An 18,744-nucleotide genomic window follows, 5' to 3' on the forward strand; every position below is an offset into this window, starting at 1 on the left:
AAACTGTTGTGCTCCTGGATCTGCTGGTAATCAGGACGAGAAAAGCAGTAAAAATATGGCATTTCAGTCTTCGATCGTCATTTTTTATTTTCAATGACCGGTTTCAGGCTAGTTGCCTATCTTCAGATCAGTGAAAAATATAATTAACAAGAGAGATATAGTTATTGACAGAACTATCTTCGTTCACAAAAAGAAATTTTGGAATGTATTACATGTCAACATACCATATATTGCAGTTACAGAGTAACCTGTCAGTACAAAACTATTGGTTCGCTGTCATAACTAAAGTAATTTTTAATCTGTTATATCACAGTTTGGAGAAACCTGATTGGTAAAAGTAAAAAGTGCCCTCTATCTGTAAGAACTGTGCGTATGTACTAAGATATATTTCACCATACATATAAATGGCGAATATACTTTTTAATAATAAGACAATTTTTAAAGAAAAAACACTTAAATCTTTTTTGAGTGGAGCATGAACCGAAATAATTTACATTAATTTAAATATTTTTAAAGAAACTTAAAATATAATTAAAACATATATATATATATTTTCGAAAATGTGCGTTTCCTCTTTGTATTGATTGGAGGTGGACAGGATTGCCCTACGTCAGAACGTATACAGCGCCACGCCAAGTCCTCTTCCGCCGCGCCCAATTCACCTCGCCGCCAGTACGCTGAGGGCCGTTCCGCTGCAGCTGGTTTTTACTGGAGTGTGTTGTTGCATTCAAGAGTAAGCCTAAAACATGCCTTTAAAAATCTCATACGTCCTGTGCATAAAATCACTTTGCTCAGTAAGTAGTAGGTCTGAGTTTATCATTTGATGAGCGTATATTTCAATCCCTTCGAGCACTTTGAGATAGAGACTTTTTGGAGCTTTATGTAGTACCTCCATTTTTATTGCTCACTTTATGTATACTATCCTTCACATGCGCTGCAAACACTGTCCGATTGCTATGACTGCAATGCTGCCTGTATCGAATTTCAAAACTCCGCCCTGTCTGCCCTATACAACAAGTGTCACATTCAGCACATTTGATCTTGTATACTCCGGATTTGTTGTATTTCATTTGTTTTGTCGTTGCTGGTTTATGTGTCTATGTGCCATTTGCCCTTCTTTCTTGAATGCCACAGCCATGTTTCTTTCCGGCACACGCCGTTTGTATGTCAGGGTGACAAACTTCTTAACCTTAATTTTCCTAGAATCATTACTGATACCCGCTGATTTGTTTTTGATGTTGTTAAACATACGTGTGACATCGTGTCTGGTACCCATTAGCTGCTGCTACTTGCTTAATAATATCTAGTTCTTTCTGCAACTCATCTTCCTTCAGTGGCAATCTCAGCGCTCTGTTACACCTTGCATGAAAGTACGCTCTTTTATGCTGTGCCGGGTGGTGCGGCGACGCTTCTATAATGTTGTCGCAACAAGAGTCTTTTCTATAGACGCCGAAAACGTGCCTACCTCCCTCCTTTCTGACGGTCAAATCTAAATACAGGGTGTTTCAAAAATGACCGGTATATTTGAAACGGCAATACAAACTAAACGAGCAGCGATAGAAATACACCGTTTGTTGCAATATGCTTAGGACAACAGTACATTTTCAGGCAGACAAACTTTTGAAATTACAGTAGTTACAATTGTCAACAACAGATGGCGCTGCGGTCTGGGAAACTCTATAGTACGATATTTTCCACATATCCACCATGCGTAGCAATAATATGGCGTAGTCTCTCAATGAAATTACCCGAAACCTTTGACAACGTGTCTGGCGGAATGGCTTCACATGCAGATGAGATGTACTGCTTCAGCTGTTCAGTTGTATCGGGATTCTGGCGGTACACCTGGTCTTTCAAGTGTCCCCACAGAAAGAAGTCACAGCGGTTAATGTCTGGCGAATAGGGAGGCCAATCCACGCCGCCTCCTGTATGATTCGGATAGCCCAAAGCAATCACACTATCATCGAAATATTCATTCAGGAAATTAAAGACGTCGGCCGTGCGATGTGGCCGGGCACCATCTTGCATAAACCACGAGGTGTTCGCAGTGTCGTCTAAGGCAGTTTGTACCGCCACAAATTCACGAAGAATGTCCGGATAGCGTGATGCAGTAATCGTTTCGGATCTGAAAAATGGGCCAATGATTCCTTTGGAAGAAATGGCGACCCAGACCAGTACTTTTTGAAGATGCAGGGACGATGGGACTGCAACATGGGGCTTTTCGGTTCCCCATATGCGCCAGTTCTGTTTATTGACGAAACCGTCCAGGTAAAAATAAGCTTCGTCAGTAAACCAAATGCTCCCCACATGCATATCGCCGTCATCAATCCTGTGCACTATATCGTTAGCGAATGTCTCTCCTGCAGTAATGGTATCGGCGATGAGGGGTTGCTGCGTTTGAATTTTGTATGGATAGAGGTGTAAACTCTGGCGCTGAGACGATACGTGGACGTTGGCGTCATTTGGACCGCAGCTGCAACACTGCGAACGGAAACCTGAGGCCGCTGTTGGATCACCTGCTGCACTAGCTGCACGTTGCCCTCTGTGGTTTCCGTACGCGGTCGCACTACCTTTCCAGCACGTTCATCCGTCACGTTCCCAGTCCGTTGAAATTTTTCAAACAGATCCTTTATTGTATCGCTTTTCGGTCCTTTGGTTACATTAAACCTCCGTTGAAAACTTCGTCTTGTTGCAACAACACTGTGTTCTAGGTGGTGGAATTCCAACACCAGAAAAATCCTCTGTTCTAAGGAATAAACCATGTTGTCCACAGCACACTTGCGCGTTGTGAACAGCACACGCTTACAGCAGAAAAACGACGTACAGAATGGCGCACCCACACACTGCGTTGTCTTCTATCTTTCACATCACTTGCAGCGCCATCTGTTGTTGAAAATTGTAGCTACTGTAATTTCGAAAGTTATCCGCCTGAAAATGTACTGTTGTCCCAAGCATATTGCAACAAACGGTGTATTTCTATCACTGCTCGTTTAGTTTTTATTGCCGTTTCAAATATACCGGTCATTTTTGAAACACCCTGTAGTTTGTCGCCCCATTGTTCTCCATTTCTAGCGTGAACTGATCTTTCGGATGCTGCTCGTTTAAAACTTTAGGGTTTTCCACTACTATTTTTCCCTTTGAATAATAAGTGTCGTAAACATACTGTCTGTAATAAATTAACTTCTCCTTAATTTGTGGAAAAGAGCTAAAAACTTTGTTCTCAAAGTCATTCATAAGAATTTCAGCTAAAATGCCTGATAGACTGTTTCCCATAGTTAAACCTTCATCTTAAATAAAAACCTTGTCGTTAAAGACGACACTATTAAAACTCAATGTGAACATTGCAGTTACAGAGTAACCTATCACTACAAAACTGTTGGTTCGCTGTCATAACTAAAGTAATTTTAAATCTGTTAAAACCTTATATCACAGTTTGGAGGAAACTGATTGGTGAAAGTAAAAAGTGCCCTCTATCTGTAAAAATTGTGCATATCTACTAAAATGTTATTTTTTCACCATACATATTAATGGCGAACATACTTTTTAATAATAAGACTGCAATATGTGGTATGTTGGCATTTAATAAATTCCAAAATTTCGTAAGAAATTGTAATTGGTACGAACTTATTTAAAGAATAACAACTCGAGAACCAAAACTAAACTCTCCATTCCGATCAGATCACAGTTTAATTTTACAATAAAACGGAACACTTTACAACAAATGTAAGCGGATCAGACTGACTGATGTCATGACGTCAGCAACATGCAGTTACCGCAGAAGTCGCGTCATCTATTGCTCGCGCGCGGCGTTCGAATTCACAGGACTATACCAGTTCATGCCCGCTCTTCCCTCATGTTTCACATGTTCCGGGTAAACGCCGTAAAATGTAACTAGAAACGGGGTTGTCAAACATCGTTGTAAAAGCATTTTTGTTTAAATAAAACCGTATCCAATTTGATACGTTTAATTTTTTAATAAATGTTTTCCTTTTCATATGAAAAACAAAACTGTTTCTCATTTCGTGCGATTTTTCGCACAGTAACATTCTCATTCAATTTTCAAATAAGTGATCCCCAAAAAATTGAATTTTCAGCTCTGATAGAATAACATCGTAACTTCGTCATGAACACATTGAGTTGCTGTTGTTTATATCATTGTCTTCTAGAAATTTCACCAATAATCAAGTATGCGCACTTGATTCATGAAAAGTATAATTCATGAAAAGTATAATTACGTGTAGCGTACCGTTCGCTAAGTTTGACTACTGGTTCTCAAACTTTTCTTCCTGGTGCCCCCGTTTCGCAACCTTAGAATATTTAATGTCTCTCTCAATGTTTCGTTATTTTGTTTTCATATTTTTGCTTCTTTCGAAAACCTGTGCCCAAAGTAGAAACGTCTTTGCCTTAAATCATTGACATTGTTTCCACTCCACTTTTAACATAAACATTTTTTCGTGGGATGAAATCACAAGAAAAATTCAGAACATCAATGACGCGGTTGAAATGTTTTTTCTTCAGGCTGCTTCTAAGGGTTTGGTTTAAAAATAGTTAAAGCACATCTGAGGCCACACTCCACGTTCAGTCACTGCGATGTCTTGTTTTATCAGTAGCTAGTGTAGAGAATCCTGCCTCACAGAGGTATGTAGATGAGACTGGAACGAGGACTTAAAATTGCTTTCTTTGCCACTCCTGGAGAAATAGGAAGGAAAGTGGACTCAAATTCTTCCAATCTCATTTGCTGAATCTGTTCTTTAGCACTAGACTCTAATTTAAATTCAGTTGTATCCTCTTCCATTTCATCATTTACATCAGTTTTCAAGGGTGATCTTGCTAGTTTCGTTGCAAATCTTCTGAAGACAAATAGGGAAAGTAAATTGACAAGGAAAATTAAGTTTGAACTCCTTGATTCCGTTCCAGGTTATCACTGATTACAACTCTCCACTCCACTGCGTCGCACTGTTGCGCATGCAGGAGTCCACTGAATAGAGGAAATGTCAAAAGTTACCAATGGGATCAAACAGGCAGCGCTTCCATAGTCGTCTTTTCCAAGAAGGCCTTTACGGCCACACTGGCATCCATTATCATGTTTCCACCTTATAGTTTCAAATTCAGATTCTTCAGGGTTTCAAAGAAGTCTGCAAGGTAAGCTAGGGAAAATACAACGTTATCAGTGAATGATGACGCTCAGTTTTCCATTGACTCAAAAGAAATAGATCCATCTCTGATTTAGAAAACCGCCGGATTTGAGTGTGAAAAATTAAACTTTGTTTTTCAGCATTGAGATGATGAATAGCACTCGCAAAAAACGCGAGTATTCGCAGCAGTTAATTTTATTAACTACACAGATAGCCTCTTTCAGTGCAGTGTGCAATTTATCAGTTGAAGTTTTAGAAGCTAGGTCTTCTCTGTGAATCATGCAGTGAGAGCCAATAAGTTTTTCTTTTGCAATATTCAGGAAAACAAGCCTGGTGCTCCGTCAGTAGAAATTCAACCAAAAATTTATTAACGGCCGAAAGTACACCTGGATCTTTTGATGTCGTTTCTAAATTTATAGAAAACAATTGCTCTTCCATTATTTTCATCTCGTCTGAAAATGGTCAGTATGCTATTAATTGACGCTTTTGAACCGTATTGTTAGGGTCGTCACACTGCAGGGCAAAAAATGAAGGATTTTTAGGCTTTGAAATAGCCGTCTTTCACATTCATGGATATTTCCTCGATCGTACGCCGCACACTGTTGTTTGAAAGAGGTATTCTGTCAATTTTTCAGTTTAGTCAATAATCAACCGCCTTTAGTGAATTAGCAGTCTAGTTAAAAGCTGATTAACACTCTATAGTAAATTGATTTCTTAGGATGGCTAGGATGTGTGGCTGCTGTGTACGGACGCAGGAGGAGCTGGCCACTCTTCGCGAACAGCTGAGCGTGTTGATGTCCGCGGTCAGCCGTCTTCAGGCTGCTGCCTCGGAGTGTAGCGGCAGTGGGGAGTCTGGTGCGTCGCAAGGTACACCCCAGGTGTTACATTCTTCACCCACTGTCCCTGCTGTCGAGACATCTTCGCGGGTACCGGGCGCGTTTGGGCCACCCTCTCCCCAAGGGGAGTGGCGGGTTCAGCGGCGTTCGCGGCGCACGAGGCGGAGGGTCAATGTGGAGGCTGGCCGTGTGGCATCGCCCGCTCTGCCTGTGAGTGGACATGTGGCTGCTCCTTCAGCAAGGTCCGAGCAGGCACACGGGGGGAGGGGTTTATTAGTTATTGGGAGCTCCAACGTTAGGCGGGTGATGGAGCCCCTTAGGGAAATAGCGGAAAGGTCGGGGAAGAAGGCCAGTGTTCACTCTGTCTGCTTGCCGGGGGGTCTCATCCGAGATGTGGAGGTGGCCCTACCGGCGGCGATAGAGAGCACTGGGTGCACCCGACTGCAAATTGTTGCTCATGTCGGCACCAATGACTCTTGCCGTCTGGGTTCAGAGGTAATCCTCTGTTCGTACAGGCGGTTGGCGGAGTTGGTGAAGGTGGAAAGCCTCGCTCGCGGGGTGGAATCAGAGCTAACTATTTGTAGTATCGTTCCGAGAACCGATCGCGGTCCTCTGGTTTGGAGCCGAGTGGAAGGCTTAAACCAGAGGCTCAGACGATTCTGCGGAGAGCTGGGGTGCAAATTTCTCGACCTCCGCTATCGGGTGGAGAAATGTAGGGTCCCCCTGAATAGGTCAGGCGTGCACTACACGCCGGAAGCGGCTACGAGGGTAGCGGAGTACGTGTGGAGTGCACATGGGGTTTTTTTAGGTTAGAGAATTCCCTCCCTAGGCCCGACAAGACGCCTCCTGAGACGCGGCAAGGCAGGAGTAGGCAAAATGCAACAAGGAATAACAATATTAATGTGCTAATAGTAAACTGCAGGAGCGTCTATAGAAAGGTCCCAGAACTGCTCTCATTAATAAACGGTCACAACGCCCATATAGTACTAGGAACAGAAAGTTGGCTGAAACCAGACGTAAACAGTAATGAAATCCTAAACTCTGATTGGAATGTATACCGCAGAGATAGGCTGGACAGTGAAGGGGGAGGCGTGTTTATAGCGATAAGAAGTGCAATAGTATCGAAGGAAATTGAGGGAGATTTGAATTGTGAAATGATTTGGGTGAAGGTCACGGTTAAAGCAGGCTCAGACATGGTAATAGGATGTCTCTATAGGCCCCCGGGCTCAGCAGCTGTTGTGGCTCAGCACCTGAAGAATAATTTGGAGAATATTTCGAGATTTCCCCACCATGTTATAGTTCTGGGTGGAGATTTTAATTTGCCGGATATAGACTGGGAGACTCAAACGTTCATAACGGGTGGCAGGGACAAAGAATCCAGTGAAATATTTTTAAGTGCTTTATCTGAAAACTACCTTGAGCAGTTAAACAGAAAACCGACTCGTGGCGATAATATATTAGACCTTCTGGTGACAAACAGACCCGAACTATTTGAATCAGTTAATGCAGAACAGGGAATCAGCGATCATAAAGCGGTTACTGCGTCGATGATTTCAGCCGTAAATAGAAATATTAAAAAAGGTAGGAAGATTTTTCTGTTTAGCAAAAGTGACAAAAAGCAATTACAGAGTACCTGACGGCGCAACACAAAAGTTTTGTCTCAAGTGCAGATAGTGTTGAGGATCAGTGGACAAAGTTCAAAACCATGGTACAATATGCGTTAGATGAGTATGTGCCAAGCAAGATCGTAAGAGATGGAAAAGAGCCACCGTGGTACAACAACCAAGTTAGAAAACTGCTGCGGAAGCAAAGGGAACTTCACAGCAAACATAAACATAGCCAAAGCCTTGCAGACAAACAAAAATTACGCGAAGCGAAATGTAGTGTGAGGAGGGCTATGCGAGAGGCTTTCAATGAATTCGAAAGTAAAGTTCTATGTACTGACTTGGCAGAAAATCCTAAGAAATTTTGGTCCTATGTCAAAGCGGTAGGTGGATCAAAACAAAATGTCCAGACACTCTGTGACCAAAATAGTACTGAAACAGAGGATGACAGACTAAAGGCCGAATTACTAAATGTCTTCTTCCAAAGCTGTTTCACAGAGGAAGACTGCACTGTGCTTCCTTCTCTAGATTGTCGCACAGTTGACAAAATGGTAGATATCGAAGTAGACGACAGAGGGATAGAGAAACAATTAAAATCGCTCAAAAGAGGAAAGGCCGCTGGTCCTGATGGGATACCAGTTCGATTTTACACAGAGTACGCGAAGGAACTTGCCCCCCTTCTTGCAGCGGTGTACCGTAGGTCTCTAGAAGAGCGAAGCGTTCCAAAGGATTGGAAAAGGGCACAGGTCATCCCCGTTCTCAAGAAGGGACGTCGAACAGATGTGCAGAACTATAGACCTATATCTCTAACGTCGATCAGTTGTAGAATTTTGGAACACGTATTACGTTCGAGTATAATGTCTTTTCTGGAGACTAGAAATCTACTCTGTAGGAATCAGCATGGGTTTCGAAAACGACGATCGTGTGAAACCCAGCTCGCGCTATTCGTCCACGAGACTCAGAGGGCCTTAGACACGGGTTCACAAGTGGATGCCGTGTTTCTTGACTTCCGCAAGGCGTTTGACACAGTTCCCCACAGTCGTTTAATGAACAAAGTAAGAGCATACGGACTATCAGATCAATTGTGTGATTGGATTGAGGAGTTCCTAGATAACAGAACGCAGCACGTCATTCTCAATGGAGAGAAGTCTTCCGAAGTAAGAGTGATTTCAGGTGTGCCGCAGGGGAGTGTCATAGGACCGTTGCTGTTCACAATATACATAAATGACCTGGTGGATGACATCGGAAGTTCACTGAGGCTTTTTGCAGATGATTCTGTGGTGTATCGAGAGGTTGCAACAATGGAAAATTGTACTGAAATGCAGGAGGATCTGCAGCGAATTGACGCATGGTGCACGGAATGGCAATTGAATCTCAATGTAGCGAAGTGTAATGTGATGCGAATACATAGAAAGATAGGTCCCTTATCATTTAGCTACAAAATAGCAGGTCAGCAACTGGAAGCAGTTAATTCCATAATTTATCTGGGAGTACGCATTAGGAGTGATTTAAAATGGAATGATCATATAAAGTTGATCGTCGGTAAAGCAGATGCCAGACTGAGATTCATTGGAAGAATCCTAAGGAAATGCAATCCGACAACAAAGGAAGTAGGTTACAGTACACTTGTTCGCCCAATGCTTGAATACTGCTCAGCAGTGTGGGATCCGCACCAGGTAGGGTTGATAGAAGAGATAGAGAAGATCCAACGGAGAGCAGCGCGCTTCGTTACAGGATCATTTAGTAATTGCGAAAGCGTTACGGAGATGATAGATAAACTCCAGTGGAAGACTCTGCAGGAGAGACGCTCAGTAGCTCGGTACGGGCTTTTGTTAAAGTTTCGAGAACATACCTTCACCGAAGAGTCAAGCAGTATATTGCTCCCTCCTACGTATATCTCGCGAAGAGACCATGAGGATAAAATCAGAGAGATTAGAGCCCACACAGAAGCATACCGACAATCCTTCTTTCCACGTACAATACGAGACTGGAATAGAATGGAGAACCGATAGAGGTACTCAGGGTACCCTCCGCCACACACCGTCAGGTGGCTTGCGGAGTACGGATGTAGATGTAGATGTAGACTGTCTTCTCTAAAAACAATTCTGGGTGCTTTGTGAATGGAGGGTTTGATTAACATATCACCAATAATATGAGGTTTTTTGCTATTAATAGAGAATTCGTGTTATGTTTCAATAACTTTCTCTCGTTTTCCCACTGAAAGATACCAGCAAACTCTAGTTTCGTGGGGCTGTAAAGTACATTGTCTCCTTTACTCCTAGCCTATTTTGTGTGGTCCAAACTGCCAATGGTACATCCTCCTTCACGCATCTGAGACGGTAGCACGCAAACGAAGCGTTTTCGAACGCAAGTTTATTAGCAAAATATACTTTCTTGGTAGGCATCTACCAACCACCACGCCATGTAACGTAGCTTTTGATAAAACTTCATATTTATAACAGAAAAAGACTTTGTGAAAACCTTGGCGGAATCGGCAACAGAAACGAAATTAATTTGTACCAATTTGTGGAATCATTATTTGTCTTATTAAATATTTGTTGCCGTTTCTTTTTAGTGGATAAGTCTGCAAAACCTTCATAAGCATGTATTTGATGATATAACTTGTTTCTTAATAATTTGCGGCTCTGAATTTGCTGCTTTGAATTTTCAACTACGTTAGTAAAACGGTCAAATTCAGCATTGCTTTTTAAATTCATTGAGAATATTTGCATTTGAGGATAGGTTTCGTTCAAAAACTAGTAAGTTACGTAGATCACAGTTATATTACTCAGCCGATCCGTTATATCTAAAGTTACAATCAACTTTGTGTGTTTTTTTTCTTTGATTTGAGTAAAATGAGTCCTAGAAAAAATCAAACTGTGATAAATAATTTGTTCCATAGGGCCTACAACAGAGCAGAAGTCAGCTAGTGACATTTCGGCCTTTAAGAGACTGGACAGTAGATTGGGAATATTCCCGGGCGCTGGTAACCATGCCATTGAACCCCCTCAAACCAAATTATCATTAACCTCCCTTGCATTGTACTGTTCATTTTTTATTTCTTCCATTTCAACTATGGTTTTGTTCCGGCTAAGTTTACAGCATCAAGTGTCTCACGTTACACTGTGGCTGACATCACCATCAATCCATCTAGACAGCATATACGTAAATAGGAATCCATGCTCAATATCCTACCATAACACAAACATATATAATGAAAATGTCACCTACATTGCATCGCTGGTCACTTGATAATGGCAATTTAGCCGTAACAGATCTGTAGTGAAAATGAAAAAACGTGTCACACAGCAGCGAGCCTGACCAATCCTTACAAATATATGAAATAAAGTATTTTCACATACTTCAGTGATCTCATAAAGTATAGAGAACAGTTTCTCGAAATAACGTACAATGCTTTGTTACAGTACAGAGTGGCCGTGAAGTTCCTGTAGCCCCCATTATCGAATGCTAATTGATTTGATTTGTTTTAGCACAGGTACAGATGAAGATGAAATGGGAGATATGATACTGCGTGAAGAATTTGATAGAGCACGGAAAGACCTAAGTCGAAGCAAGGCCCCGGGAGTAGACAACATTCCATTAGAACTACTGACAGCCTTGGGAGAGCCAGTCCTGACAAAACTACCATCTGGTGAGCAAAATGTATGAGACAGGCGAAATACCCTCAGACTTCAAGAAGAATACAATAATTCCGATTGCAAAGAAAGCAGGCGTTGACAGATGTGAAAATTACCGAACTGTCAGTTTAATAAGTCACGGCTGCAAAATACTAACCCGAATTCTGTACAGACGAATAGAAAAACTGGTAGAAGCCGACCTCGGGGAAGAACGGTTTGGATTCCGTAGAAATATGGGAACACGTGAGGCAATACTGACCCTACGACTTATCTTAGAAGCTAGATTCAGAAAAGGCAAACCAACGTTTCTAGCATTTGTAGACTTGCAGAAAGCTTTTGACAATGTTGACTGGAATAATATCTTTCAAATTCTGAAGGTGGCAGGGGTAAAATACAGGGAGCGAAGGGCTATTTACAATTTGTACAGAAACCAGATGGCAGTTATAAGAGTCGAGGGACATGAAAGGGAAGCAGTGGTTGGGAAGGGAATGAGACAGAGTTGTAGCCTTTCCCCGATGTTATTCAATTTGTATATTGAGCAAGCAGTAAAGGAAACAAAAGAAAAATTCGGAGTAGGTATTAAAATCCATGGAGAAGAAATAAAAACTTTGAGGTTCGTCGATGACATTGTAATTCTGTCAGAGACAGCAAAGGACCTGGAAGAGCATTTGAACGGAATGGACAGTGTTTTGAAGGGAGCATATAAGATGAACATCAACAAAAGCAAAACGAGGATAATGGAATGTAGTCGAATTAAGTCGGGCGATGCTGAGGGAATTAGATTAGGAAATGAGACACTTAAAGTAGTGAAGGAGTTTTGCTTTTGGGGAGCAAAATAAGTGATGATGGTCGAAGTAGAGAAGATATAAAATGTAGACTGGCAATGGCAAGGAAAGCGTTTCTGAAGAAGAGAAATTTAACATCGAGTGTAGATACAAGTGTCAGGAAGTCGTTTCTGAAAGTATTTGTATGGAGTGTAGCCATGTGTGGAAGTGTAACATGGACTATAAGTAGTTTGGACAAGAAGAGAATAGAAGCCTTTGAAATGTGGTGCTATGGAAGAATGCTGAAGATTAGATGGGTAGATCACGTAACTAATGCGGAATTATTGAATAGGATTGGGGAGAAGAGGAGTTTGGGGCACAACTTGACACGAAGAAGGGATCGGTTGGTAGGGCATGTTCTGAGGCATCAAGGTATCAACAATTAAGTATCGGAGGGCAGCGTGGAGGGTAAAAATCGTAGAGGGAGACCAAGGGATGAATACACTAAAGAGGTTCAGAAGGATGTAGGCTACAGTACGTATTGGGAGATGAAGAAGTTTGCACAGGATAGAGTAGCATCAAACCAATCTCAGGACTGAAGCCCACAACAACAACAACAACTTCCTTACATATTAAGTGCACAGTATAAGTGTTTTCCCCATCGTTCTGTAAACACATTTCCATAAGCCTCCGAATTCTTCTTGACATATTTTTGGGCACGTCCGATGTTCCATTGTGAAATAAATCCACAACAGCATTGTTCACTTCGTTTCTAGCATAACGCCGTGCAGTTCCATGCGTGTTGATGACTCTCACCTGATTCCTCTCGTGTCTTCTTCGTTCAAATTCTGCTGCCTGTCTTTAACACTTCCAAAAGCAAAATCGCATCTTTCTCAATTCAGAAGTGTTGCCTTTCGTAATGGATGGAGTCTTTCTTGGAACCCTCATGTAATCTCATTGTTGCCCCCGGGTATTGTCGTTCGTGCACTCTCATACCTGTCGCTAAGCGCTCACCAACCCCTAGTGTAACTATGACCGCTCTCATGCGTCATGGCTACAGATAAAACCCGACTGCGACTGCAACAACACGTAAATAAGAATTCCAACAATTGATACCAACAGTTGATCAGAAGAAACATAGCCACCAACGTGCATAATAACATTTGAATAATATTTGATACTAAACAACGTTTATAGAGGTATAGGGACTTCTCGCCCATGTACAGGTGGCAATCCTGTTTGACACATCACACGCTGTGGAAATTACACACTGGCCATTTCAACAAACATTAATCCATGCTTAATATATTCATCGGTATGCAACCTTCTGTTAGCCTACATTTTCACGCAACGTGTTACTCCATCAATAACTTCATGGCGCAAATTTCCATAATTGGGTAGTGTTTTGTGAATGAGTACGTCAACAAATGCGAAAGACCCCCACATACTTCGCCCAGGTAGAAAATCCCCACTGGTTACGGCAAGTTGACCATCAACGTCCTTGGTCAGTTAACGTGTGGTGTGGCGTCACGGGGGACAAACTGATTAGTCCGTATTTTATGGACGGCTCGTTGAATGGACACAAATATGGAACGTTTTTGGAGCAATAACTATTGGTACTACTTCTGATGTTGCCACAACGTATGTCGTTTCAGCATGTCTGCCCAGCGCATTATGCAACGCAACTGAAGCAAGGGAGTTGTTAGACCTTGTTTACACTGGTCGGTAGATCTGCAGATGACGACGGATTCGACGTCGCCGGATTTCCTTCCGTGAGGATATTTAAAAGATAAGTGTGAATAGGCCGTGAAGACGTGGTCGACCGCATCAGACACGCCTGTGCTGAAACTCGCGCAGTTATGCTTCCGTCCTGAAAAGCGGATCACTAAGTTTATTGAAGTTGCCGGTACTACGTTTGAACACATTCTAATTGGAATGTTGCCCTTGCCTCGAGCCACCGCCACAGTGGCGCGCCGTGTTCACTGTTGGATACGTCGGAGGAATACAACATTACGAATGGGGTCTCCAGTCAGAAGATACGAAATAATGGCCTGTCCTGCACTCGCAGCATGGAGTTGGGGTCCCACGTTCCTCTGGATATTTAAGGGCCATTGAGAAGCACACTGTAAACTGCAATTGCGTACCCGTTCTATTCCTCCGATTACAGCGAAACGAAGAAAATGCTTCAGGCAAAAAGTAGTTAGATTTTGCCGTAGAATCGTAATCTCCAATAAAACGAACGGGGGTTCCCATGTACTATTTCAAAGTTGCCCGCGCCACCCACGCACGGGGTGGAGTGAACGGCTGCGTGGTATCATTGAATGTCCTCGTCCGAGACAAACCAGTTGGGATTAGAACTCTTTTTCATTCAATGTGTGGCTTTCAAGATATTTCAATGTCACATCCCTTGTATTTATACTCACGACTCTGATTGTTGTTGCGTTGCAATATTCTTCCCAAACATTAAATCCTTTGGTACATAGTTTTGGAGCGAAAAATTAATACATTTAATGAAAATACCGAATAGTTTGGTGACGTTTAGCTCCTGTTTCAAATAGCTAAAGCGCATTGAGGACAAGGATCTTTTTATTTCTGTTTGATCTCAAAAGTTTCGACTGGTTGCACTGTCTAAAACTGCAGAATTCAGAGATGAATTGTATTCAGCCTACTGACGTGCTGTAGATTACACTCAAGTAAGCAGTACTATAAATAAAACCGGTTACAGTATCGAAATCATGAGAATTTTCAGCAAAACTTTACAAATTTGAGTACCACTAAGGCATGTCAAAACAACCGGTATTGTCGGGACTAATGTAAACTGCCGCAGAATAGACAGATGGAGAAGCTAGTATCTGTGGATCGGTTCATGGGATCACTAGTTCTTCTAGCTGTCGAATATTAAGCTGATATATTCTGCGGTATCTGAAAGACTTTATAGACCTCGTTCTTTGAAGCTAGTTCGCACTTCCAGAAATTCCTGTAAAACGTGTTGTTATATGGTTGACCTGGCAAGCAAAAATATGACTGAAATCTTTTATTGAACTACTCGCTATATATATTTTTCACTGTGTATAATGTCTTCAGTTGGTTGGCAAAACCTGTAGAAACTTGTCTTTAGACATTCGTTGTGGCATTGCGATCTTTGTGTAGTGATCATCTTGTCCCATAGCATAGGCCGTTTCTTTTACCACAGAAATTCATTACTCAGTGTCTTTTTCGTCATCCGTTTTTCCCACGGAAAACACCATACACCAAGAAAGAACATCAAGCTACACCACTTTGTGTTACTGCTCGCCCGACTTTCCCCTTATTTAGTTCAGTCAAATGATGCTCAAAAAGGCCAAATAGCCGGAACTTTGTTAAAAATTTTTGAGGGTGCTCAATTCCGAATTTCTGAAGTACCTCCAAGATTTCTGCCCGGAAATCGTAAAAAATGATAAACAGCGGATAAATGGGACTTTTTTGGATTTTTGTTTTTAACACCAGAAAGACGCAAACTTCGCAGAAGTTAACAATCTATGAAAATAGAGGGTAACACTGTCCATTAAACTGGTCTGAGTGACTCTTTCCGTCAGACGAACCGTAATGGCTTGTAGCGCGTGTTGAAGTTAGCTACAGAGATGGCCCATCTCAGCACGTACTCTTGCGTCCTTAGCGTACTTTGTTGCACATCAGTTGCCTAATTCCAGGCCCCAATAGTATGACGATGTCGTTGGAGTTGGTAGCCGACACTTGCCTTGGTGGAGGGGTAATATGTTTGTGCGACGCCAATGACGTTTCTTATGACGGGGGGAGGCCTGTCTCTTGCCTTGATCTCCAGCACCGGCAGTTTTTCACCATTTCGCCTTGGGGTGGTTTTTTTAGAACGTATTTGCGGTCGGTAAATTCAGTTTGTATATACGGTAGTCGAACATGATGAGTTAAAGTCCACTGTTTCCGATGTGATAGTGAAATGGAAACGTGAAGGGTCACGTACAGCACAAAAGCGTACAGGCAGGCCTCGTCTGTTGGCTGACAGAGACCGCCGACAGCTGAAGAGGGTCATAATGTGAAATAGGCAGCCGTCTAAATGGTTCAAATGGCTCTGAGCACTATGGGACTTAACATCTGAGGCCATCAGTCCCCTAGAACTTAGAACTAATTAAACCTAACTAACCAAAGGACATCACACACAACCATGCCCGAGGCAGGATTCGAACCTGCGACCGTAGCAGTCGCGCGGTTCCGGACTGAAGCGCCTAGAACCGCTCGGCCACCGCAGCCGGCTTTTGGGGGTGTCCGGATACTTTTGATCATATAGTGTATATTCTCATTTTGCTGATGAACAAGTAAAGACGGGAGCAGTGGTGCACGGAGCGCGAAGAGGATGAAACTACTTTGAAATTTGTTTAAAATTGTTACGTTAATAATACCATAATTATTGTTACGAAAGGGAAACTAAAACATAATTGCTATATCATTTACGTAAGTTATATGAACGCTACTTAATTTTGGAAGTGGTATCTTTCATTTTGCCTTTTGAATCAACTTAAAATATTGACAGGTAAGGAGTTTGGTTTTGCTGGCAGCGCCTGAAATTACGTAACTTCACACTTCACACACGCACATTCGTTTGGTGTGACAAAAAAAAAAAAAAAAGACATTGGTACCTATTTTGTGCGAAATTTTATGCCCTTTACTTTTATAAATTGTCGACTTTGCCAAAAATTCAGAGTTAAAAACGAGAAACGGAAAGACTAATTTTTTTGTGTAATTTTTGTTTTCATTTGTGACCCACTTTCGGGAGGTGGGAGTTTGAAAATTCGGATTCAGCACTGTCGAAACTACATAGAACGCTTGTTAAGAAACTTCGATAAAACTTTCCCCTCAGCAATAGTATTTGAATGGGCTAATTGTTGAAGACCGCCACGGCCTCACATCATCATTCACTGCACGGCAGTTGTGACACTTCAGCCGGCATCTGCAAGTGGCAATGAGCGGTGACGTAAGCTCGCCTAACGGCTGCTGCCGTGCCCTGGCGTGTGAAAACCCCCATTTAACGCCGTGGGCAATCGAGAGGCCAGCGACTTGGTGAACAGAGAAAACCGTAGAGCGTGGAACAAGACCAGTGCGTGAAACGCATTTGGGAGGAAGCATGGAAGCAGGTTTACAAATAGCGCCGATGCAGACACAGACGGACCCGAACTGCGTGCGGGCAGGAAAACATGCCAGTAACGGAATAGCTCAGGCAGATAAGTCTCGTGGCATATTCGTTGCTCAGTAGCAAACGCTTACCGGATCCAACAGCTCTAGTTACGACACCGCATAGAATGGCGCAGCAGGGGAGCCTTATTGTATCCAATGAGTGGTGAGTTGATTATATTTGTCAAATTTTGCTTTTTTTGTCCGTTAGAGTCCGTCGTATGAAAAAATAATTTGAATGTAATTTGGCCTCTGTGGGAAAACGGGATGAGGTGCAACTCGGCCTTCACATTGAAGGAAAAAACAGAAAAGCCCTCATATACTTTTTCCTCAAATATCGTATAGGAGAAAAAGGATTATCCAATAACTTATAAACAATCCTAAATGCAATCTATAGCATACTACGTACAATGTTTGATTGAAATATGGTGACAAATTTTATTTTTGTCTGAAAATAATTGTTCTTTGATACCTTCTCTTCATGCATTGTAAATATTAACATGATACACACAATGAATACGTCAAGCATCTGTTTTTCGTTTTTATTAATAAATAATTCATTGCAGTCTTCCATAAGCTAGATGTCTCTCCCAGGCATGACATTTACAGTTTTCATTTATTATTTATCTGTCGGGCTATGACTGCGAAACAGCTGTCTCAGTGAACTCTTCATTCAAGTAAAATCTGACAAAAAAATTTCAATATGCTTATTGACAATTAGTAGAATTTGATTGCTACTTGAACCCTTCGAATACTGAATACTGTATTTGTTTTCATGTAACCAAAAGAAATAAGACTTCAGGTAACAGTTTTCCTAATAAGTACATTTTTCTAATCAAAAATTTTTACAAATAATAAAATGCTGTGTGTACACTTCATAGAGAAATTTCAGTCGCTTAGATAATGTTTAATCGTTATACGTAATGTCGTCCTACGGCATGTCAATATCACATAATTGTTAGCTAGATATTCACAGTTGAATTCTGTCAGAAATGAGTAACGTTAGTTGTACGAAAAGCTCATTAGCAGACTCTAAAATCGCTGTCGCGTTTTCTAGTACATCGTCGTAGTTGTAACTCTTTCCACTGATAGAAATTATTATTTTTAGGTGTCGTTACGAAGATGTAAAACATTTACGTTGATGACCATCTTAATGTTTCTGGTACTGGTACATAATAATATTGTTTTAATTCATATCAATAATATGATGAGTCACAATAGTGTATTATTCATGCCGTTCGTGGTATTCTAGCGCACAAGAATGTGAGCATAACCGCTTTTGTTGTGTCGTTCGATCAAAGCGCCGAAATAGCACGCCATGAAATAATAGCGCGAGATGCGTAATATGGTGCTCAAAGTGAAGTACTGTTTTAGTAATATCACTCTTAGTTCTGATACCTGATATCTGCTCAACAAAGCAGGGAAAAATGAAAAGCTAACACTCACAATTACGGTCAACAAAACAATCATCGTATCTATCTGTAATCGACATAAGTAAAATGGGATTCTCACAGAAATTAAATGGTGCCTCATGCCAATCTAAGGCGCAAGAAGATGTAGATGATCACAATGACAGGATTAAATAT

The 18,744-nt window shown here is 41.7% G+C and overlaps 1 long non-coding RNA gene across 1 annotated transcript in view; it reads left to right on the forward strand.

Annotated features, from left to right (window-relative positions):
- Positions 1-659: 659 nt before the first annotated feature.
- LOC126354617 (uncharacterized) overlaps positions 660-18,744 on the forward strand; it is a 121,648-nt gene continuing 103,563 nt past the window's right edge. The window contains exon 1 of the long non-coding RNA XR_007565361.1: positions 660-733. This is a non-coding gene — a long non-coding RNA (uncharacterized LOC126354617). The remainder of the gene's footprint in view (positions 734-18,744) is intronic.

This window comes from Schistocerca gregaria, chromosome 3, assembly GCF_023897955.1.
Source record: "Schistocerca gregaria isolate iqSchGreg1 chromosome 3, iqSchGreg1.2, whole genome shotgun sequence".
NCBI classification, from domain to species: Eukaryota; Metazoa; Arthropoda; class Insecta; order Orthoptera; family Acrididae; genus Schistocerca; species Schistocerca gregaria.